We start from the raw sequence: 25,572 nt of genomic DNA, 5'->3' as shown, positions 1-25,572 counted from the left end.
ACTTTGCACTAAAATAGTTATTTTTGTTGTATATACTACCAACATTGCCTCTAATTTGTTTTATAGCTGTATGGACTAAATTGCACTGAGCAATTTTACATGACCTGAAAACTAGGCACTACTTTTTTTTTGTTGTGTAATATGCACATCAAACAAACACAAATTACAACTCACAACATAAGTAAACAATATCAGGCGGTCAAGACAGCTGACAGGCACAATGGCAAAAGTAAAATGTTTTGACTAGATGGTATTGGCATTTAACAGGCCAACAGGTTATTAACAATGAGCTACTGACTGCAATTCTGTGTTTATTGTTACAATTTGTAACAGTGTGGTAACTTGAAACATTGACAATGTAAATACATTGAAAGTCTGAAATGTTTCAAAGTAAAGGTTGTGGTATATTTTTTATTTGAAAATTTATGGTTTGTATTCATTAACACATAATTGTGAAATGCCCTGTAATTAATTATATTAACATAGATTTCAAAATTATATTAGCATTATTTGAAAATTATATTAGCATTATACAAAAGAAAATTCCAGCTGCGTAGTAATAAAGGCCATGTACTCGGGAACAATTCAGTTACTACATGGCCATGCAGCCTGGAGAAAATGGTGTATCTCAGGGTATATATAGTGATGTATATGTATTTTGATAATTTTACATTGAACTTTGTATACTTTCTTGTAAAACTTGAATTTAATTTGTTAAATTTATGATTTTTTTGTGAATGCTGCTTATACGATGCTATATGTCTGTGATACCGCTGCAAGTGGTTTTTCATTGCACCTGTGCTTACTTATACTTGTGCAAATGACAATGAACTCGCCTTTGACTTTGGAAGGAACATGCACTTACAGTATTAGATCAGATATGATGAATCTAGTTTCTATTTCTTATGCTTTTCCATGCCATTACTTGGTAAAGGCATTTACTTGAGCTCCTGTATTTTTGCTCAGATGAATAGTAAAGATTTTAGCAGTAAGCAAAGGTACACCGACAATCAACACTGGTGCACCTTAAGGATTTGTGCTTAGCCCTCTTCTCTACTCTGTCTACATCCATGATTATGTGGCTAGAAATAGCTCAAGCATTTTTAAATTTACCAGTGACACAACTATTGTTGACAGAATTTCAAATGGTGGCAAGGTGGCATACAATAGTGAGATAGATCAACTGGTTGAGTGGTTTTGTAACAGTAACCTTGCACTCAACATCAGTTAGACCAAGGAACACACATCAGTCCTCATCGAGGAATCTGCAATGGAAAGAGTGAGTAGTTTCAACTTCCTAAGTGTCAACATCTCTGAAGATCTATCCTGGGCCCAACATATTGATGCAATTACAAAGCAGGCATAACAGTGACTATATTTCATTAGAAATTTGAGGAGACTATCACAGAAAACAATTGCAAATTTCTGCGGGTGGAGAGCATTCTAGTAGGTTGCATCATTGTCTGGGATAGAGGAGCTACTGGACAGGATTGGAAAAAGCTGCAGAAAATTGTAAACTCAACCAGTTCTATTATGGGTACTGGCCTCCCCAGCATCAAGGACATCTTCAAAAGAAGATGCATCAAAAAGGTGCCATCCATAATTAAGGATCCCCATCATTCAGGTCATGCCATCTTCTCATTGCTACCATCAAGGAGGAGGTACGAGTCTGGAGACACACACTCAACATGTTAGGAACAGCCTTTTCCCCACATGACATATGACAGTGATATTAAACCTGATTCAGATTCTAAGTGAAGTTATTGTCAAGCACCTTTCTCAGATACTCTAATCAATATTTCTCCTTAAACTAAAACCAAAATGAAATCTCAGGCCGTTATCTCACTTATATTTTTGCACCTTACTATGTAAGAATAAATCATGGTATTTCTTATACTGTAACATGTCGTAGACTACTTTCAATTAGCTGCAAAGTTCTTTATGATATCCCAAGGTTGCAGAAACGCCATGTTAAAAACAGTTTTTTGAAGTTGAGTGCAGGAGACACCCTTCACTCAACATGTTACAATGTTGTTGGTCCCCAGCAGAGGGAGCGATCAAATAAGAAATCTCTCGTGAACGTAAACGTAAACAGGAAATTTAAAATGTTATTGTCATAAAATGTTGCCAGTACATAGAAAAAATGTGAAATCAGATAAATCGGTTTTTTTGTGGGTTACATTTTGAAGTGTCCTTTACTTGGTACAAGAATATGTCACTCTTGGAGTTTGTAGGCTGATTTGGTAACGTGTATTTTTAGCTCCTATTAAAGGCTCAGTTTCAGTTTTATGCTTAATCAGTTCTAAACTACTCCCCGCGAATGGGAAGTGCCATTGATTCTCACCATTCGATTTGGGTCAGAGAGGAATTCGCAACGAGACTATTAGCTTTTCTGAGTCTCACTAGGTCCGGAATCACAGGTGAGAGTTGGGATGAAAGCTTTAGTGAAATACTTATTTTAGTATTGAACTGGAGAGGCTTTGATTAGATTCTTACTGAGTTTAAGAAAACGTAAAGATTAAAATGGCAGAATTGTGTTAAAAAACGGAAGTTTGTCAAGCAGCATCGAGGACATTTTGTGAAATTAATTTTCTAACGGTGTGGGGTTTCTTCATTCAGTGTTTAGAGTATCTTCCACTTGTTTGGGGCATTCCTGCACTCTTCAATTAATACAGTAACGATGCTGTATGTTGTCCGATGAAGAATTTATTCTTCAATTAAAACTTACTAAATGTCTTGTTAGTACGATTGCTTTAAATTGTATTGTTTAGTTGCAAATGCCTGGAAATATTGCTTGCATGGCGAAACTACGGTTTATTTACTCTAGATTACTATTTAAAAGTTAATTCCAATGGAAGCTTGAATTAATTTGCAAACGATCTATTTTGTATATTTTTAATAGTTGCAGTCTAGTTTTGGATGATATTTATCACTGGCACCTACTTGTCTGAGGTTCACAACAGATGATTTAAATAAATAGTTGTACTTTCAGCTCCTATTTAATAATCAAAATGTTATCAAAATATATGTGACTGATTTAACTTAGTCCATTAATGTAGTCTCACTTAAATAAAGTGCATTAATATTATGGAATAATGAGAGGAAACAAACAAGCAACTGGTTTATTTAGTATTGCATGAACAGTACTACAATTGTTCACAATTTTTTTTTGCTGGTCCTATTGCTTTGATGCAATGTGAATTTTTTTTTAATGGACATTCTTGAAAAATTGTTGCCAAACTCAAAGTGCCAGAGAATACTAATGTTTTAAGGTGCAGGACTCTTCCCGAATTAAGGCAGTTTTAACTTCTTGGCTATCTTGAAGTACATTGTGTCAAGATTCCAGAAAATAAGTTGTACAAATTTTAAAAAATAGCCAAAATAACTGAGTATTCAAATAACTTCCCTTCATTTTTCATTGGAAATATGTATGGCAACCCAATCCTTGTATTGTAAATATTTGAAATTGGCTTGGTATTTATGGGCCACGGAAAGCTTCCCTATTCAACAGTTTATGGAATGCTTAAAACTTGATGGATACACTTCACAGTGACTTACTAGATAAATCTTTGAAGGTTACTTATATGAAGCCATTCCCTAGTTATAATGTAATGGATCTTAATGGAATTATCATGCACTAATTCCATATCTCTTGATTAAGGGAATATAAAATCAGGACAGGAATATACAACTTGGATAAAAGATTAGAAATCTTACAGAATGTTTAATAGTTACAATGAAAATACAAAACTCATCATGGTAACACACAAAAAAATTCTCCAGTCCTGATGAAGATCTTGGCCCGAAACATCGACTGTACTCTTCTTCACAGATGCTGCTTAACCTGCTGAGTTCCTCCAGCATTTTGTGTATGTTGCTTGGATTTCCAGCATCTGCAGATCTTCTCATTTGAAATTCATCACGATATCCAGAGAAAACCAACCAAAATATTTTCAAACCAAATAAATTTGTTGCTTATTTTGCATGAAGAGAATTTTGCAACAAATTATTGCCTACAACTTGGAGTTGATTGTTTCTTTTTCTTAATTTTGATCAGCTAATGAACCAACATTCAAACATCAGTTAAACATTATTGATCAGAAAAAATAGTGTATATTTATTTTGTGATTTAGCTAACATCAATATGTGTTCATATTTGCATTCAAATTCTAGACTATTCACCCAGTGTTCACAATATTTTTACATCAATAATTCAGAGTTGGATCACATTCAAAATCTAAGTTAATGGAAGAAAATATATTGTCTTTGATATTGTGGGAGTAATAACAGTGAAACTATATCTGATTTCACTGTCACTACTTTGTGAAACTGACACAAAATTTGGGATTACTGCAGTGCTCTAATATGGAAATCCCAATGTTACTGTCAGTTGTTAATGCAGTTCTGTTTGACATCAACATTTGGCAAATGAGAGCCTGTGTTAATTGGGCAGCATTTTGGAAAACAATTTTGCTGAAGGTGTGCAAGAAGTTGTATGTCAGAGGTTTGGATGGTGGAGTTGATGATTTTGTGGCCAAGTTTGTGGATGATATGAAAATAGGTGGAAGGTCAGGTAGTTTTGAGGAAGTAGAGAAACTGCAGAAAGACTTGGACAGATTAGGAGAATGGGCAAAGAAGTGGCAGTTAGAAAATAGAGTCGGGAAGTGTATGGCCATGCACTTTGGTAGAAGAAATAAAGGGTAGACTATTTTCTGAAAGGCGAGAAAATTCAAAAATCTGTGGTGCTAAAGGACTTGGGAGTTGTGCAGGATTCCCGAAATGTTAATTTTCAGGTTGAGTCTATGGTGAAGAAGGCAAATGCGACGTTAATATTCATTTCAAGAGGACTGGAATATAAGAACAAGGATGTAATGTTGAGGCTTTGTAAAGCACTGGTGAGGTCTCACTTGGAGTATTGTGAGCAGTTTTGTGCCCCTTATCTTGGAAAGGATGTGCTAAAACTGGAGAGGGTGCAACGGTGGTTTATGAAAATGGTTCCAGGATTGAATGGCTTGTCATATGAAGAGCGTTTAATGGCTCTGGGCCTGCATTCACTAGAATTCAGAAGAATGAGGAGTGACCTATCGGATAGTGAAAAGCCTTGATAGAGTGGATGCTCCCAATAGTGGGAGAGTCTAGGTCCAGGGGACACAGCCTCAGAATATAGGTGCAACCTTTTAGAATGAAGACAAGGAGGAATTTCTTTAGCCAGAAATTGGTGAATCTGTGGAATTCTTTGCCACAGGGGACTGTGGAGGCCAAGTCTTCATATGTATTTAAGGCAGAGTTTGGTAGATTCCAGATTGGTCAGGGCATGAAGGGACATGGGGAGATTGGAGCTGAGAGGAATAATGGATCAGCCATGGTGGAACAGACTTAATGGGCCTAATTCTGCTTTATATCTTATTGTCTTATCGTCTAAGTGTTTTTCTAAATCAGAAGAAGATTTCAAATGTGCTAAGGGTTCAAGTTTTTACAGTATATAACCAGTTAATTTTTCCAAGGCTTATTACGCACAAAAAAATCTTGAAATCTTTCCTTCACATCCTTCAAAAGTCTCTCTGCTGATTTGTTAATTTAAAATTTTGAAAAATTGTTTAAGAAGTCTTAAGTGCCTTTATCATTTTTTTTTCAAAGTTTAAACCTTAAGCAGTTCACATTAAGCCCGATGGTATGCCTCTGTGTTCTGTTTTCTGTTGTGAGCAGGATTAGTCTTAACCAGCTCAACTGATGTCACCTTAATGCCCACAAAGTCTTGAAGGCCTTGCATGGAAAATATATCCTTGTGGTTTGTTCTACTTCACGTGGAGAGCTTAGGTGAAAGTATGTGTGCACTTTTTAAGTGACAATGAACCATTCTGACGCAAGTGTTCAGGTGATTTTATTGTACATTGTGCTAGCATGTTTATTTAGTATGCAGTACCGATTTTAGCATTGTTTTGAGAGAGACGAACCATCTGTTGTAATTCATTTGACTATTTTGAAGGTGTCATTTCAAAATTTATAGAGATAAACATTGAAAAGATTTCCATTAATATTTATAACTTCAGTTTATTGTTATTTTATTATATTAAATAAAACTAATATTTTACAATATGTTGGATAATAATTAAGGAATCTTCCATGTCTGATTGATATCATTCACAGTAACTGCTATAGTTTTTGGAATGAGTTAGTCTGGGGATGAGGAAGAGGTCTGCACAATGAATTTGCATTCCTAGTGGTGTTCCCATTGTAGTCTGACATCTTTAAGTCAGGCCTAGATGTAACTCCAGACCCATCAATGCTGGTGACTTAAATATCCCATGCAACCTCATGGTTTAGTCACAATAAGGCATAGGCTTTTCCAGTGATGCTCAAATTCTTAAAAATGAACAATAAGTGGATAATTAGTTCTTTTATCCTACCAAAAGCTCTATTTTGAATTTGGTGAGATAACGAATGAGATTTATAGCTGCTAATTCTCATGGATTGTTCCGGAATGGAAGATTAATCTCCAGGGCACTGCTGTAACCAATATGCACAAGAAGCATGAAAGGGCTATTGTACATTGTGCATTTTCTATCTTTTTTTCAATACCCTTGCTTTGTAGTTCTAATAAAATGGAAGATGAATCAAGCATTCAACTGGGCAGAACAATCAGGAAGTCATGGGATATTTAAGTCACCAGCATTGATGGGTCTGGAGTTACATCTAGGCCTGACTTAAAGATGTCAGATTACATCCCCAAAATACTGAATCAGATGGGTTTTTGCAATAATATGTTAATTTGCTAGCCATAATTAGAAATGACTATCTTTTTGAATTCCAGATTATTAATCTGAATTTACATTTCACAGCTACTGTGAATGTGATTTCAGCTTTGTTAGTTTCACCTTGACATTACTTATGAAGTAACTTAACATCATATTCTAATCACAAATTCATAACACTGAAGACGGGCATTAAAATAATGTGGCTATATATTTACTAATAGTGGTTGGACAACTTCAGCTGTATATAACAACTGCAGTGTCATCCGAAAGGCTAGCATTTGCAGTGTAAATCTGGAGTCAAAAATTGGATTGGCACTGCATTGAAGTCTTCATGCCATTTGAGTGCATTGTACAGAAAGTTTGAGAAAATGCCCATTTACTATAGGGATCCAAGGAATTCCTTCTGTCCATTTTGTTCCAAAAGCACCTGTTGCTTTTGTTGCCATTGTGAAAGTTTGAATTTGGATTGCAACTATTATAACACTTCTATTAGGTCCTTTCCCATAATCAGAAAAGCATGGCAGAGCTTGTGAGCTCTCCACTTTTGAGTATTGTAAGGTTTGAATGCTTAGCTCATTTCTTTGTAAACGAGAGAAACTTCAGAAGGATGACTATACTCAAGCATTTACTCTATCATTTGCAGCTTAGAATTGAAAGGTATTGAAGGAATTTTATTTCAAAAATAAATTTTTTATTAAAAATATATTTAAAAAAGTACGCGGCTTTCTTTACATTAATAATGTCCCACGGTCTATACATTCATAGTGTCGTCAAGTCAATACATTTGAAATGTTATCAAGTTGATACATTCTGTATACACAGCACCAGTGCCTCTCCTAAGGCCTCTTAGAATAGTGTGGCCTATCAAGTGTTTGGGGGAACAAGTCTTAAACACTGGTTGAATTGGAGAGATATGATGCAAGGGATTAGTTCATGGATGAAACCAACTGAGCAATTCTCCCTTTCTTGGAACTCTAGGCTTAAAGTGACCTGCCTGATGGTCTTCCAGAACCTCTTCAAAGATAACTAGTATAAAAATAGCAGAGAATAGGGAGTAATTAGAGTAAGTACATCATGCGTGTTGTACAAGACCACGAGCAAAGTTTGAGCCATTTGTTGTCTGAGCCCCAAGTATCTACTGAATTATCCTACTGAGCTGAAGAGAGATGTAGTAAAGAAATAGGGTATTTTTAGTATGCTTCACTGTGACTGGAATAATCTGAGTTTTGTGATTTCACAGGATACTGGCAGGCTGCATTTATTAAAGCAAGTACATATTGAAATTTCTTCTTGCTATTAGCAACAGTGTGGTCTTGTGCTTTCCTTAGTGGTTTGAGTACAGTGAAAACATAAAAATATAGGCAAATATGAATAAAGTAATTACTACAATGGTGGCTGCATTTATAGATAAACAGAAAAATAGGCTTTGTCAAGAAACACATCCATTAATTTCACAAGATTAGAGAAACATTACTGTAACATTTCAGTGGTTCAATGGTTCCATTTAATATTAGAGAATGTATACAGTATACCATCTGAAATTCTTGACTTTGTGACTTGGTTGGGCATTGGGACAACAGTTATATGGTATTAACAACATATTTTCTGTATGCTTGTGTACCATATATAGGACAATATTTAAAAAGAAGCACCCTTTCTGTAAATGACTTCTTGATATCATTGAATTACAGTTTAAAAGTCCCCTGAGGCCCAGGATGAAATTATTGCAAGTGCAATTATTCTGATATACACAGGTGTTCAGCCTGAATTGTAAGTTCATGTGAGATCTCAGTCAAACAATTTTAATGATTACAGTGCTGTAGTTATTCATACTATTTTAATAGACATTGTGCAGTTTCATTTAGAAGTGGAGTCAAAGATTATTCTTGTCTGGGTTTGCCAAATGTAGGAGAAGCAGTCACTGCTTTTGGTTAAGATTTAATGTGAGCTGATGGCCAGGCTGGGCATGAGCCTAAATGGCTTTCCTCATACAAACCCCTTTGTGGATGAGAAAGTTAAATTGGTGTGCTGGATGGGCTTCGGACCAAGAGGACTTCTTGTCTCCAGTCATCAAGTCTTATACTGTGCTTTCTTGTGTTCAGCAACAGTACTAGAAATTAATCCATATTGGATTAATGAGATTTCATATTGCTTTGTTAATATAAATCTTCAGCTGCAGAATCCGACCGTGTTAGCAATTCAACTCACCACGTTGAAAACTATACTTTCAATATTCTCACTGACCTCTTTAAAACAAAATCCTTCTTAAAATGGTAATTTATGAAAATACTTTAAAACAATAAGTTTTTTTCTGAAAATGCAGTTACTTCCAGTAATCTGTATGTTCCACATCAGATTATAAAGATTGTATTCCTGTAAATTTCTAACTATATTGATGCTTGTCTTATGTAGATTTGTAACCCTATGATGTCACACACCCACTGCTGGCTGTTATGAGCTGTACCCTCAGCTGTGTTGTCACATAACCTTAAACCCAAACAGGAAAAATAGTAGTATAAAGAAGAGGAAAATTTTAAAACCTCTACAAAAGATCACCACAAGGTCCACCAAAGCATTATAAGCACATGTGACTGGAAAATATAGATAGGAGAAACTGATACAGAGAAATTCTTGAGACATAAGCATCTGCAGATGCTAGAATGTAGAGCAACAAACAATTTTCTGGAGGAACTCAACAGGTGAAGAGGAAAGGAATTGTTAATGTTTCAGGTTGAAACCCTACATCAGTCTTGCAAATCTAGAAGTGTTGGCATTATTATTAGGTCTTAATGGTTAACTATCCTTCTGTTTGAGACTTTCACTGCTGTTTATTTTCTCTGTACCTCCTGAAAATATCCTATCATTTTAATTTTCTGAATGAACTGTCCTATGGTGTCAGCTGCAAGTATCTGGCTATCCCTGAAATTAACAATACATCTGCTTTTCACAGCAGCCTGTAAAGTTGTTCTGCATTGTCCTTCAATGACAGTAATATCTAATAAACAATATGAAATTTTACATTTATAAAGTGCCTTTTTGGCATCTCAGGTTTAACTGTGCTTTAATGAAATGCACTGAGTTTTATATTGTAGGGTTCAAGATAACTTGCACTTCGAAAGATTCTACAAACAGCAGTGGAACAATGACCTGTGTTACTGATAATAAGGAGCAGAGATGTGTGCTCTTTACTCCAAAATAAACAGATAAAAGACCCAAGCCTACTAGGAGAGAAGAATATGGAAAATAAAAATACCATTTGAATGCTGCACGACATAGTAGTACAGCTGGTAGAATATCACATCTCCAGTGTCCTGTGTTCAATCCAGACCTCTGATGCAGTTGGTGTGGCATTTGCCTGTTCTCCCTTTGACTGAATCAGTTTCCAATGGATACTCCCATTTATCCTCACATTCCAAAGACACGTGGATAGGAAATGTATTGGCCCATGTAAAATAACCCTAGCACATGTGGTTGACACAGGGGAGGGGGGCAGAATTACCGATTGGAATTTGGGGTGAGAAAAACTGATGAGCTTAAATGAGTGTTGAATCATCACCACAGACTGTCTAGGCTTAATGGCCTATAGCCAAGCTCCATAACTCTCTAATAGGTATCGTGTTGAGCCTTGCCTCTAATCAGTTGATGAAAGGACTTTGAGCAAGGGAGTTAGTATCTGTAGTGGGTTTGAAAATGAGCAAGGCCCTTTTGTTCACTTAAATGCTGGGGCCAAGAAAGCTTAGAGACCCCCACCAGTGCTCCTTGGGAAAATCTCAGCTTTTCCTGCCTTTTCCCCAATCTCAACTTGATCTTCCTTTGAGATCCTTCAAAACATGGTCTCTCACTAACTATAGATTGGTTGCTAAGTAACCATGAGCTTCCTATCTTTACTTGCAGCAACTCTGTTCTTTCTTGATAAATAGATAAAACCTGGCAATTAAAAGCAGTGAGTTTTTCTGCTGTCTTTGGAAGTCAGGAAACCCAATTAATGGCAGTGTCATCTGTATAAACCTGCTCTGCATTAAAATTTGCATTCAGTGACTTTGTTTTCCTTTCTAAATAACAGTGAAGCTGTTGGTACAAGTATCTAGTGGTGGATAGTTACAACTGCATAGCAAAGTAAACTTACTGTAGAATTTTGTAATGAAAGTACTTGTGGATGACCCTTATTACTTTGAATGCTAACAGCCACTGAAACCTGGTAACCCTGAAATATTAAATGTATGGGCAGTGGCCAATGCTGACTTTATGATTCCTTTATTTGAATGCTTTAATAATTATGATCCCAGTCACAGACTAGGCACACTTGTGTTAAGAAAGGAAGCTAAAAATTTTGGAGCTGTATAAGGATCCGTCAAAAACTTGCTAGTTATTGGAATCAATACCAAAACCTCAGCAGTGGCCTTGCAGAATGCTGTTACAGTTCAGACGGAAGCAGATCTAGGGGATTACAATGCCAAGATATTAGTTCTCAGCTGGAAAATTCAGTTGATTAAAGGAATGAATATTTTTTTTTAAAAAGTACTCCCAGTAATGAATCTATGAGATTGTCTTGGCCCAATTTAAGAAAGGAAATGTGCTGCCTTCACCCAGTTTGATTTATGTTCCTCCAGGTCGACAGCAGTATCATTGACCTTGTAATCCGGGTTCAAAGGCATTTCTTCATCAGTCTTTTTCAGCCGGCTCTTATTAGCATTCTGTAAGCTGAGTCAGAAAGTTATGTGGTTAAATCATACTCTAAGGACTTGAGTACAAAATCTAGGTTGATACTGCCAGAGGTGTTGAATTTTGAATGAGAGATTACAATGAGGTGCTCTTTGCTCCATAAAACAGCTATCCTGTTATTTGGAACAAGAACATGGGAGCTCTTCCTGGTTTTCGAACCAATATTTATACTTCAATCAATAAACAAAAATCATTATCTCTTGTTATAACATTACTTTCACTGGAAGTGTGCTTTGAACATTAGTTGTCACATTTTCTACATTATAACTATGAACACACTTTAAAAACTCACCTGAGATACCATGAGCTTGTGTTGCTAGCACATTAAAAATCTTTTGTGGAATAGATTTAATCTCTGTGCTTATCACTGCCCAAGTATAGTTGGAACACTCCCTGATTTGTTGGAGCCAACTTCCTTCTTGTCCTTGTTACATACCAGCATACTGCTTGGAAATGGAACTTGTCCACATGGTTCACTCTCAGGCTAATCATCAACCTGTTCACTATAAAGGGTGAATGAGAGGTCTTCTCCAACCCAGCCACCCCCTCCTTTTCAGTAATGATAATGGGCAGGTTTGTAATGAGGAAAACAATTGGTTTTGTATGTTATAACTCAGACATCAGTATTTTTCAAAATACCATCATAAAGGCTACTCACAATTCTAACGATTTAGCATTCTGATAAATATAGATTTTAGGAAGCCTGTGGTTTGTTAAGATGGGTTGTATTTGGCAATGCTTTAGTAGAAGTCCAATGGATAACAGAGTATCTAGATATGGGGTTTCCAACCTGTGATTCATGGACCCCCTCTGTTAATGGTAGGCACAGAAAAAGTTTGGGAACCCCTCATCTAGTAACTCTTATCCGTTGGACTTTTACTAAAGTATTGCTGAATACGACCCATTTTAACAAACCAAGGGCTTTTTTTGTGCTGAATTGTCAGTATGTTTGATAAGACATGTTTATTGAGAAAACTGTACTTTGATACAGTAGAAAATTTGAACATAATATAACAAGGCAGAGGAGCTTTATTTAACTAAAATGATAGGCCTGGATTTACCAGTAAGGGATCTGAAAAATACTCCTGCGATGTGAGTGAGGCCACTGACAATTTAGTTGCTTCTTAAGACTGTATGTTCAGATTCTAGTTGGTGAGTGGGATAGGAAAATGCGACGAAGCCTTGTAGGCTGAGCTAGAAACAGCTTTGACTGGTTGTTAATGGAGCAAGAGCTTTATTTTTAAATGTAAACAGAAGCTATGTGATTCTCCATTAATGCTATGAACAGCCTCTCTGGATGTTCCACTGTGGGCAGTAATCTCCAAGACCAAACCAGAAAATGGAACAGAGAGCATCTGCAGACATGTAGAATTAATATTTCAGATTAGTGACTTTCATTAGAACTAGAAAATATTGGAGATTTAGTTTTTCAGGCAGCACAGTGATAGTACAGCTGTTTCACAGCTCCAGTGACCCACGTTCTGTTCCAGATCTCCAGTGCTGTCCATGTAGAATTTGTACATTCTCTGTTTGACCAAGTGCTCTGGGTTCCTCCATGCGCTGAAGATGTGCTGGTTATTAGATTAATTTGCTACCATGACTGGTGTACTAATAAAGGAAGTGTTACTGTGCACATTTAATAGAATGAGTTACTGGGACTGAGTTGGCATTGATTTGATAGTCTGAATGGCCTCCTATATAAGGAAATATGTAAAAAAAAAAGTAAAGGAGAAAGTAGGACAAGGAAAGGATAAAAGGAATATCTGAAGGCATAAGGCTCAATGCTGGAAAAAATAGGTTAATGATAATAAGTCCACTCAAGAAATAAAATATACCACACATCTACTGCAATTGGCAACCGGGGATTAGCTGAGGAGATTTGAAGTTTGCAAAATCTTTCTGGTGAAGAGATATCAGTATTAAATGCTGAGACTGTTTTTCTCTCTGACTGTTACTTCCATAATTTGTGTCTCTGTATGAGAAGCTTGCAGCTGGTTACTGTATTTACAGCTCTCGTAGTTGGCACATACCCAATCCCATTACAGTGGACTCAGAAAGTGCCAATGAGTGAAGTGGAACTGATTGGTTACAGATTGCAAAAGCAGTTGTCACAATAAACAGCTTCCAGCTTTCTTCGGGGGCTTGGGGGTGTGTGTTAAGGTGTGTGCAGGAGGTTGATTAAAAATGTTAGTGACCTGTTTAACAGTCAATTTCTGCCAGTTCCTGTGAAGTACCCAATGATTTTAATATTTTTGTCAACCTTCCTACCATTTTGTCTCTGGTAAAGAATGTTTGGTCCACTGAAGTGCTGCATTGGAAAGGCAGCATCACCACCATTTAGGTTAAGAACTGCAACAGAAACTTGCTTACAGCACTCAATTGCAAAACTGAAGCCTTATATTTATAGTGTTATCTGGCCACTCTAACTCCTGTCACCCTGAGGCTGCTGCTCCTGCAAAATGCTGGACCTCCTGGTGGCTTCCCATTTCATTTTAACTTCCCATTCCCATGGCCTCCTCAGTTACAATGATGAGGTCAAACTTGGGTTGGAGGAGCAACACCTCGTATTCCGTCTGGGTGGCATAAGCATCGATTTCTCCTCCCTCCCTCTTGTCTCTTTCCATTCCCATTCCAGTTACCCTCTCAACCCTTCTCTTACCTATCCATTACCTCTCTCTGGTTCCCCTCTTTCCCTTTGTTCCCTGGGCCACTGTCCTCTCCTGTTGGATTCCTTCCTCCTCAGCCCTTTACCTCTTCCACCTATCCCCTCGCAGCTTCTTATTCCCCCCCTCCTCCACCCAACCACATAATGGTTCATGATAAATGAAGGTGCTGAATAGTTGCGTTTTATGGCACATCAAATTTTACTGCAATTAAATCTAAATTGCTTAAAATATATTCATGATAGTTGCCTCTTTTTCTCAAAATAGCTATTTATTTACAGTTTATTTTATTAGTAGACTGGACTGGTAAACATTCCTAGTTCTGTTTAGATAAACTTGGTCATTCACCCTGAATTTCAGATGATTTAATGAAAAAATTATGTAGCACCTAGATTTTGATTTCCTGTCTTTGAGTGATAGGATTGTTTCCCGAACTTGGTCACTTCAAGATAATTTGTAGGCAATAAATTATAAACTGGCGTGCAAAGCAGACTCCCACTGCTTCACACCAGAGACTTGGGAAGTTTTTTAGTACTGTATGATTCAATCTCTGTCTGAAATATCTGAGTTTCATTCAACCATGGCAGTATTGACTTTACTACGGCCCTGTACACCATATGCCCTATGATCTCATGAATATTTCATGGAAAACATAAGTTTAAAAGTAAGTTCACTCTGTGAGGAAGAACAAAGTTTTAGCTGAAACAGAGTTTGCTGTAGCAATGATCTGTTGAGCTTTACATATAATCTGCCAAGAAATATAGCATTGTTTATTTTATTGCTGTGTAACTGAAAATCCACTGTTACTGGAATGAAATACATTAAGCACTGTCTTGGGGATGATTTCATGTTACTTCAGAAATTTAAGCTAGGTCTTATTGGCACAAGGTGCATTTGGCATGTTGTTGCATGTAAACTGATGAAATTTGTCTACATTACCTTGCAAGCAATCACCTTTGGTTAATCTTTGTACAACTACATTTTTGTTAATATTGTGCTGACTGGAACGTTGTTAAGCTACTTCTGTTGACTACTTCTCTCTACTCATTGATGCCAATCCACATTCAACACCTTCCCTTCCACTACAACCATCTTAAATACAAGAAGGGTCTTGACTAACAATGTTGACCATTCCTTTCCCTCCATAGGTGCAGCCTAACCCATTGAGTTCCTCCAGCAGTTTGTTTTTCCTCCCCCCCAGATTCCAGTATCTGTAGCCCTTGTCTCAACTTAATCCATCATCATCATTATGTGCCATGTCATATGACATGGGTGATCATGATCTTTAAGGCCATTTCCTTCTTTGGTCAGTGTCTTTGCAAGACCGGTGACCCCAGCCATTATCAATACTCTTCAGAGATTCACTGCCTGGCATCAGTGATTTGTGATTATTGATCAGGACTTGTGATTATGCATCAGCTGCTCGTATAGCCATCCACCATCTGCTCCCATAGTTTCTCATGACCATGATTGGGGGCGGGGGGGGGGGCGCTAAGCAGGTGCTACACCTTGTCCAAAGGTGACCTGGAAGCTAGCAAAGGAAGGAGTGCCTTGCATCTCCTTTGGTAGACTCATCTCCACCTTGCCACCTATTTCTTAATCCATGTCTTCCCAGACCACTGAGATCACAGTGAAGCCCCTTCGCATCCTCCAACAAGCTGCCAGTCTCTGGCCAGTTGGGGGTCCAGCAGGTGCCTCTGATGCAGCATGCCTCTGCATAGGACACTCTCTCCATCAGCTCAGATTCAGGCATTGTCTAACCACAGATGCAGCACCTCTCTTTCCTCAGTCTAGGTCCCTATTGTGCTTGTGACTGCTCCTCTGTCCTCAACCTTCTGCTACCCAACCCTTGGTCCTGGATGCTGTATTTTCCTTTGAACGGTCAATGTTGCTAGAAGGTAAATGTGTAGAGGCAGTTCAGTTGAGCTCAAGCTTTCAGCTCTGGGTTGAAGGGCTGAAATTGTAAATGAGACAGCATGCAGCCACCATTATTGTACCTTTTATGACACTTTAAATTTCTAGGTTTGTAATTCAATTCAATTATTTATCCCCAAAGATGTCACTCACTTGTATTATATTATAGCCAGTCTTTTAACTACAACTCAAATTGACAAGCAATTTAAAAAAAAGCATTAACAGGTGTAAGCTATAAGTTCTTCTGTACTATTGCCCTTACTGCTGTGGGAAAATGTACAAGTCAGTTACTTATGACTAATCAGAGTTGGTCAGTTCTTTGAAAAGAAAGCATGAATTCATTGTTGGATTTTGGTTTTCTAATGAAACAACAGATGTTATGCTGTTTGCAAATGGTAATTTGACCATTGAGATTTTCATATCTTCTAAAGTCAAATTAAAAACATCAGTTAATTAAAGGCATTTAAAAACTTTGCCTGACAAAGACCTGCCAGAATCTTGTAAATTATATTTTTATACATTGGGCTTTGCCATGAAGTCTTCCTTAGTATAAGAGAAAATTAAATAATTGGTGTGATCGATCCTGGTCTAATTTACCTGCCTACTAATTTGGTGGATTGTGAACATAGTAATTCACTCTCAAATGGGGCATCACAATACAGCAACAGCTTTTAAACAAAAACTACTACAGTTACAGGCTGTTTATAAATGAAATAATTGTAAAGCAATCTTTTTATAAACTGTTATCACTTCTATAAAGTTATGTTTTCTACTGTTCTTGCTTTATTTCATGCCTTGGGGTGCTACAGTAGGAGAACTGTTGAGAACCTATAGACATCAAAGCATTGCCAAGCAGGTGACCTATGCAACTTAAGGACAAAAGGTGAGGGCTGATATATCGTAAAGAAAAAAACAAGGAACAGTAATATATAATTATTAGAAAGGCGATGAAGAAGGTGGAGAATAATAACAACCCAGGGGCTAAATTCACACTCAGTGGCCACTTTATTAAGAACCCCCTGTACCTAATAAAGTGGCCACTGAGTGATTGTTGTCTTCTGCTGCTGTAGCCCATCCACTTCAAGGTTTGATATGTGTGTTTAGAGATGCTCTTCTGCACATCACTGTTCTAACGTGTGGTTATTCTAGTTTCTATCACCTTTTTAGCTTGAACCAGTCTGGTCATCCTCCTCTGACCTCTCTCAGTAACAGCACATACAAAATACTGGACGAACTCAGCAGTCAGGCAGCGTCTATGGAAATGAAGAAAGAGTGTCATTTCAGGCTGTGACCCTTCATAAGGACTGGAAGGGAAAGGGGAAGATGCCAGAATAAAAAGGTGGGGGGAGGGGGAAGGAGGAAGAGAATAGCTAGGAGGTGATAGGTAAAGTCAGGAGGATGGGAAAGGTAAAGGACTGGAAAAGATAGGATCTGATCAGAGAACAAAGGGAAGGAGGAGGGGTACCAGCTATAGGTGAGAAGAGGTAAGTCTTGTTTTTGCTGCTGTGAAAACTTTAAATATTTTTCAGGCGCGAGGCTTCACTTTGTATCATTTGGAAGTTTTGGCCCACTGACTCTATGCCTTTGGAATCCAGGAGTTCTAGACTACTTTTTCTAGCATTTCAAAAGAGCTGAGTTAATTTGAAGTTAACAGCAAGCCAAGGGAGTGTATTTGGATAACATGAGGGTTAAAGGATTGTAGGGGCCCAATCCTTGGCGTCGTAAGATCCAATGGAAGTGGAGAAGAGTATCAAGAGCAAAAGGAGAGAGTAACTTACAGTAATCACAATACATAACTTGCTCTCAAGGTAATTTTCAACATTGTACACTCCAGGGACAACATGGTGTAACCTCCCCTATAATGTTCCTAAAGAATTAGTGATATCTTCAAAGGATACAAAAAAATATGAGCAGGCAAATGGAAACTTTCAAAGAAACTCAAGACAATTTACAGATGGCTGTATTGAGTTTCATTTTGGCTAAGGTCAATGCTCAATTGAGTAATGCCAATAGCCAACAGCATCATCCAATTTCAAAAGGGCTGTGTTAAATAGAAGTTAACACCAAGCTACATTAAATCCTATTTGATTGGCTCAAGTGAACAGAAATGTAATCAAAGAAATAAAAGGGATGGGGAAGTAGGGAAGTGACGAAGAGAAGTTAATGTGCAAGACTTGGTACTAATTAGGATATGAGCAGCATAGCTTTGGATGAATTAAAAAATATTGAGGGTAAAAATGCAGAAGGTTAATTAAGAGACCTGTGGAATAGTTTATCTGAGGATGTGCCATCTTTGAATAAGGCTTTGAGAAGTCAAGGAGCAGATTCCAAAACTGACTTGGGCGGTCTCCATAAGAAGCATCTAACTAGTCAATGCTTACGAAACTGTTAGATTATTTTTGGCTGTTTTGAATGTCCTTTTGTAAAGGCCATTTAAGGCATGGGAAAAATACATTGCCAATTTACTAATTAGTTTAATGTGGGGGAGAAATAAAGCTTAATTTTTTATTCCTTTTGAGCCTACCTGTAACAGAATCAAATGCTTAAACTCTCTTCCTGTGATATGAAATTATATGCCTTGGAAATTCCATTGGATGATGTTGTTGGCTATCAACATTACTCATTTGAGAACTGACCTTTACCAAAGTGAAATTCAATACAGGCATTGTAAATTGTCTTGACTTTCTCTGAAGGTTTCCACTTGCCTGCTCATTTTTTTTATATCTTTTGAAGATATCACTAATTCTTTAGGAGCATCATAGGGGCACCATATTGCCCCTGGAGTGAACAGTGTTGAAAATTACCATGAGAGCAAGTTCTGCATTGTGATTCCTGTAAGTTAAATCCCCTTCTCACTTTTAACTTTCTGAACCAACTCTCTGCTTTCCTACCTAAGTGTGGCACTAATGTCTCTTCTCTTCTTTCATTAGTTCTTATAATCTAAAGGACTGTGACCCTCCAATCCTCTAATCACCCAAATACAATCTCTTGCAAAGACCTGTCCAGTGCCCTCTTGACACTGCCAATCCAACTAACATCCAATTCCTCACGTTCTGCTCCATCTGATCATTGTAAATGTCTGACAGTGCTTCTGATCTCCACTACCACCAAACCTTATCTACACCATACATCTATTCACTACCCTAATCAGTTCCGGTATCCCTCTACCACCAGATTGGGGTCCCAAATTTTCCTCCAGTTACCACACTGGCCACAATCAATTCTTATGCTTCGATCATACCAAGCCAAATGGACTATATCCTCCAGCTCAGTGGTCCCCAACTACCCCAAAATGTATCCTTCAGGTCTGGGCAATACATTTTCTATTGGGACTTCCACTCCTCCTAGTCTTTTTGCTGTAATGGCAGCCCATTGCACACATTCTAGTTAGCAAGAATTCGTAGGCTTTTGAACTTTAGTGGTGACAGCTCAAGGGTTCATTTTATTATCAAAGTATGTATGCAGAATACATCTCTGAAATTTTTCTTCTCCAGATAGCCATAAAATACAGAAAACCATATAAGTAGTTGAAAGAAAGACATCAATCCCCACCTGTATGAAAAGGAAAAGAAACAAAAACTTGCAAACCCCAAACACCCCTAACCCTTTCCTCACACAAAAACTAACAGATCACTCAAACCCCCAACCCGCCAATCGGTGACGAGAAAACACAAAAAAAGCACAGAGCTGAAATAGGCCAACATGAATTACAGTTAGTTTTAACTATTGTCCAATCCATAAATCTCAGAATTCCAAGTCAGGAGCAGAAATTCTGTGTTTTTTTTCCCCTTAAAGTAGTTGAAATTGTTAATGCTCACCTGCGGTTCCTCCCGTCATTTGGGACTGTGCTCAGATTGTGTTGAGCCTGCTGCAGAGGTAATAAAACATGATGAAACAAAAGTTCATAGAATCTTACAGCTCAAAAACAGGCTATTTGGCTTGTCATCTCCATGCTGATCATGGTGTCCATCTATTCTATTTCCATTTGCCTGCATTAGACCTGTATCCCTCTGTTCCAGGGGTTCCCAACCTTATTTATGCCATAGACCCATACCATTAAGCAAAGGGTCCATGGGCCCCAGGTTGGGAACGCCTGGTCTATGTAAGTCCACATGCCTTTTAAACATTGTAATTCTCTCTGGCAATTGAGAGTTTGTTTGGCCTGATTTTAGGAAGTAATGTACTGCAGTAGGAAAAATACAATGGAGAGCAATTATACCTAGAAACTGACTATTCGTCAATTTGGTCATGAATAGATAAATTTTGAATCACAGCTTCAGATAATTTAAGATTATGAAGAGTGAAAAACACAGAAAAGTGACCAAAAGACCATTGGAATATTTCTGCCATGCATAAATAAAGCTTTAAGCAGTCAGTGGGCAGGATCCAAGATGTCTTAGAGATTTATACATAGGCTGTGTTGCACAAAGAGCATACAACCAGAAATGGTCTGCAAGATATCATCATCATTATGTGCCATATTGTATGATGTAGGCAATCATGGTCTCATGACCATGATTGTTCTTACAAATATTTTACAGAAGTTCTTTGCCATTGTCACCTTCTGGACAGTGTCTTCACACGTCTGGTGAACCCAGCCATTATCACCTGCCTGGTGTCAGTGGTCGCATAACCAGGACTTGTGATGTGCAGTAGTTGCTCATACGACCATCCACCACCTGCTCTCATAGCTTCACATGACCCTGATAGGGGGGTTAAGCAGGTGCTACACCTCACCCAAGGGTGACCTGCAGGCTAACAGAGGGAAGGAGCACCTTACACCTCCTTTGGTAGAGATGCATCTCCACCCTGCAAAGTATAGATTATGCAAATATTAAACTATTTCACAGTTTTAGCTCTCTTTTTGATAATGATGTTAACTTGTGTGGAGGAATTGTTGTGATTTGCTTCTCTTTAAAACCATTGTGAAACACGCAGGTCAGTTTTCCACTGGTGGTGTTTTCTAGGTACGACTGCATCATTTGCATGCTAATACATGAGACGTAGGCTAGCACATGTAAAGAATTATCGCCAGGGCCATCTTAGGCTGCGGTGAAAACTAGTGGAGGGCGGGGGGGGATGTTGTTGAAAATATGCTGAGAACAGGAAATAAGATTGATAAGAGCAAAGGCAATGGTTTTCCTGTTGAAGGACCCCCACCCCTCAGTATGGTGCATTAATTGTGCCCAATGCATGCAGATAATGCAAACCTCCAGCAATCAGCATTAGCATTGGGTCGCAGATTAAGTGTATTTTTTAAGCTCTCCTGCTGGAACTCCTGGTCTTTTAGAGAACATTGCAGGCATTATTTACTTAGCAAATAAAATCAATATTCTAGAGGTCACTTTAATTCACTACTGTTAGCACTCTGTGTTTTATTGTAAGTTATTTACCAAAAGGCAAAATTCATGACTTTGGCAGGGGGGTGGGAACTGGAATGATGGGGTGAGGATGGGGCAGTTGGTATACAAGCATAGGCAGCGTGTAGTGAAATTTTCAGGAAGGACAGGCAGATGATTGGGCAAAATTGCCGTCAGTGGGATAAGTTATAGTGTAACAGAGCTAAAAAAGAAATGGATGATGAATACAGGACTGAAGGTGTTATATTTGAATGCACACAGTATATGGAATAATGTAGATCTTGCAGCTCAGTTAGAGATTAGCAGATATGATGTAGGCATCTTCAAATTATGGCTGAAAGAAGATCATAGTTGGGAATTTAACATCCAATTAGTGGATGTTGTTTATTTGGATTTTCAGAAGATCTTTGACAAGGTCCCGAATGTGAGGCTGCTGAACAAAATAAGAGCCTATAGTGTACAAGAAAGGTACAAGCATGGATCAAAGATTGGCTGACTGGCAGGATGCAAAGAGTGGGAATAAATGGGACCTTTTCTGGTTGGCTGACAGTGGCTAGTGGTGTGCTTCAATGGTTAGTGTTGGAACCGCTTCTTTTCATGTTGTGTGTCAATGATCTGGATGAAGGAATTGGTGGTGTTGTGGCCAGGTTTGCGAATGATATGAAGATGGATGGAAGAGTAGGTAGTATTGAGGAAGTGGTGTTTGTAAAAGGACTTGGACAGATCAGGGGAATGGTTAAAGAAGTGGCAGGTGGAATATAATGTGGGGAAGTGCACTTCGGCAGAAGGAATAAAGGTATAGACTGTTTTCTAAATAGGAAGAAAATTCATAAATCAGAGGTGCAGAGGGACTTGGAAGTCCTTGTGCAGGATTCCTTTATGGTTAACTTGCAAGTTGAGTCGGTGGAAAGGAAGGCAAATGAAATATTAGCATTCATTTTGAGAAGACTAGTATACCAAAGTACTGAAAAAGGGTCTTTGCCTGAAACGTTGACTGTTTATACATTTCCATAGATGCAGCCTAACCTGCTGAGTTTCTCCAGCATTTTGTGTGTGTTGCTGAAAATATAAGAGCAAGGATGTAATGATGAGGTTTGATAAGTCATTGGTCAGATTGCACTTGGAGTACTGTGAGCAGTTTTGGGTTCCTTTTCTAAGAAAGAATATGCTGGCATTAGAAAAAATCTGAAGGATTTTCATGAGAATAGTCTGAGGAATGAAAGGGTTAAACATATGAGAAGTGTTTGATTGTTCTGGGCCTGTACTCACTTGAGTTTAGAAGAATGGCGGGGGTAGGGGAAGGGGTGAGATCTCATCGAAACCTATTGAATATTGAAAGATCTGGATGGAGTGGAGAGGATGTTTCCTATAGTGGGGAAGCCTGCGACCAGAGGGCACAGCCTCAGAATTGAGGAATGTCCATTTAAAACAGACGAGGAAAGCTTTCTTTCGCCAGAGGGTGGTGGATCTGCGGAATTCTTTGCCGCAAATGGATGTGTAGGCCAAATCTTTATATTTATTGAAGGGTAAAGTTGATAGGTTCTTGATTAATTAGGGTGTCATAGTTGATGGGGAGAAGGTAGACAAATGGAGTTGAGAGAGACAATGAATCAGCCATGATAGAATGGTTTAGCAGAGTCAGTGGGCTGAATGGCCTAATTCTGCTCCTAGGTCTTAATGAGCTCTTGATTCAATTTTTGCCATTAAGTAATTAAAATGAGCTGTGTTTGTGTTGAAGTCCTCACATGCAGAAATGGATCACTAATTTGAAGATCCTAGCATAATTTCCTGACTTAAGCTGCAAAATAGGGAAAAAACTTCGAAACAGATGTAAATCACAGACAAAAAAATCTTTTTAAAGAAGGGTACCAATGAATCCAAATATTAGACATCAGTATGTATGTACACGTATATGTGTGCGTGTGCCCTCTCCCCCTCTCCCAATGCCCATTTGGAGCTTGAACCATCAAAAATGTTCAATGAATTTTTTTTGCTTTAGTTTCTTCTGATAATCTCCTGGTAATTGCTACTTCAATAAATTATAAGCTTTTAAGTTTTTGTTTCAAGTATGTTCCTCTTTATGCCTATGGTCAGCTGAAAATCATAGGTTATTACATCCAAATTAGAAACATACTGGTGGATGTTATTTGTATAATTCTAAACCAGAACAACCAGATTTACACATAAGGCATGCTCAAACCAACCAGGCCTGTTTTCACTTAAGAAAGCTTCCTGGAATGAGGTATTTCTGTTCCTGTAAATCTGGAGAAACAGCAGCCAATGACAGACGGAAGCTTGGAGGATGAGGTCATTCGGTTTCCATGTTATTGGATCCAGCCGGAGAGAGAGAGAGCACGAGAGCTTTCAGCTTTGTGGCTGTTCTTTCTTAGAAATTGCAGAAATTGTTCCTCAGCGTTAGGAGATGAGACTAGTGTAGTTCCATCCTCTCTGTTCCAACCATTGGGTACGTACGTTAAAGATGTACAACTTTTTTTCTGTTTAAATTTTCCTGTTAGTATATTTTAACATATGGTTAATGTTATTATTACAAACCAGGAAATAGTTCTGAAGGATATCTTTGTCAATTCATTGAAGTTAACTGCAATATTTATTCCAAGTCATGAGCGATTTTTAAAAAAAACTTTTTATTTACTCTCTTTTTAAAACTGAATGGATGTTGTTTGGCAATGAATCTGTTGTAACAGGTTTTCAGAATGCTTGAACACTTTCCTCCATGTTCTACTTCACAATGTAATCTGTCTGTGCTACTTAGACCAGAGAAACTCTTTCTTCATCTGTATTGCCCATTCAAAGATGGAACTGACCACAATTCTCTTTAATTTTTTTTTTGCTTTAGGTTTTTCTGGTAATCTTCTGACTATTGCTACTATAACTTGGATTAGAACTGAGGATTTTCAGTGAAGTGTGCTGTTGGTTGGCAGGAAGCTTGCTTCAGATCAGTTATTGTACTTCTGTAGCTCTGTACATCTGCTTTCCTGAAAGAGACAGGTACAATTTTAGAAGACAATTTACAAAGAAGTGCAGACAGTGATGGGATTACTATTGTATCAGTGTAACTTGAAGTGCCTAATACCAATTTTAAGCATTTTTTCAGAATAGCTATTTTTCTCCATAAATGTCACCATATATTGTAGATTTATGGTAGGGAAACTTTGAAGTGGTGGTCACTGTTTCAATGCAGCCACTGTTAGAGGTGACACTACTCTAGCACTTGTGGCTGTCCTAATGCTTTACAGTTAGCAAAACATAAGAACTTGGAATTGAATCCAATGAAAACAGTTTTAAGTTCAAAGGTTGCAGGCAGTCTTCCTTAAAACTTAAGTTATTTCTGAGATCTAGGTTTGTACTGAGCCCAGACAAGCTACAAAGGCTCCTAAGTGGAATGTGTGCAAGCAGTCTCAGGCACAACTGCTGCCACCTCCATACCCCTTACAATAACCTGAAATAAACCGGCACTGCATTTCATGCAAAAATCAGAGATTGGTAAAGAGGAGGAAAATTAAATAATTTATAGTGGACTATATTCTCAGGTTTAGGTAAACGAAAGTTCAATTAGTATCAAGTCTGTGCCACAGTACCTTGGAAGATGACTGAAGCCATCACTGGATGTCAAAATATTCCATTCTTAGCATAAATGATACTTACTGTACATAAAGATTTGCCTCCTTGTAAAAGAATGAAAATTAAAAAGAAACTAAAGCTGTGTTAGTTGAAGCAGTTAATGGGGATTGAATAGTCTAATAACTTGGAGCATAAATGGTGGCATGATGGGGAGCATAGTGCACAACAATTAATATTGCAACTTCACAGTTCCAGAGACATTGGGTTTGGTCCAGACTTTGAGTGCCACCTGTATGGAATTTCCATGTACTACCAATTACCATGCATAATTTTCCCCAGGTGCTCTGGTTTCCTCCTACATAGAAAACCTACAGCACAACACAGGCCCTTCAGCCCATAATGCTGTGCCAAACATTTACTTTAGAAATTATCTAGTGTTACCCATAGCCCTCTACGTGTCTATTTGGTAGATTAATTTACCACTCCAAATTGCTCCTCCTGTCAGTGGGTAACAGGAGAAATGGGGCGATGGAAGGGAAGTTACACAGTTGTGAACAGAAAAGTGAGATTGTTACA

At 38.0% G+C, this 25,572-nt stretch overlaps 1 protein-coding gene across 2 annotated transcripts in view; it reads left to right on the top strand.

Moving 5' to 3' along the window:
* Positions 1–2,307: 2,307 nt before the first annotated feature.
* The window catches only part of map3k14a (mitogen-activated protein kinase kinase kinase 14a), a 54,916-nt gene continuing 31,651 nt past the window's right edge, over positions 2,308–25,572 (top strand). The window contains exon 1 of one of the 2 annotated variants that reach the window (XM_059955712.1): positions 2,308–2,420. The gene's annotated coding sequence lies outside the window, so the exon portion shown is untranslated. Of the gene's footprint in view, positions 2,421–23,756; positions 23,879–25,572 lie in introns of those variants that run through there. The other variant, XM_059955713.1, reaches the window with a different exon arrangement.

The sequence above is a fragment of the Hypanus sabinus genome, chromosome X1 (genome assembly GCF_030144855.1).
Source record: "Hypanus sabinus isolate sHypSab1 chromosome X1, sHypSab1.hap1, whole genome shotgun sequence".
In the NCBI taxonomy this organism is placed as follows: Eukaryota; Metazoa; Chordata; class Chondrichthyes; order Myliobatiformes; family Dasyatidae; genus Hypanus; species Hypanus sabinus.
This window is presented reverse-complemented; position numbering and strand designations above follow the sequence as displayed.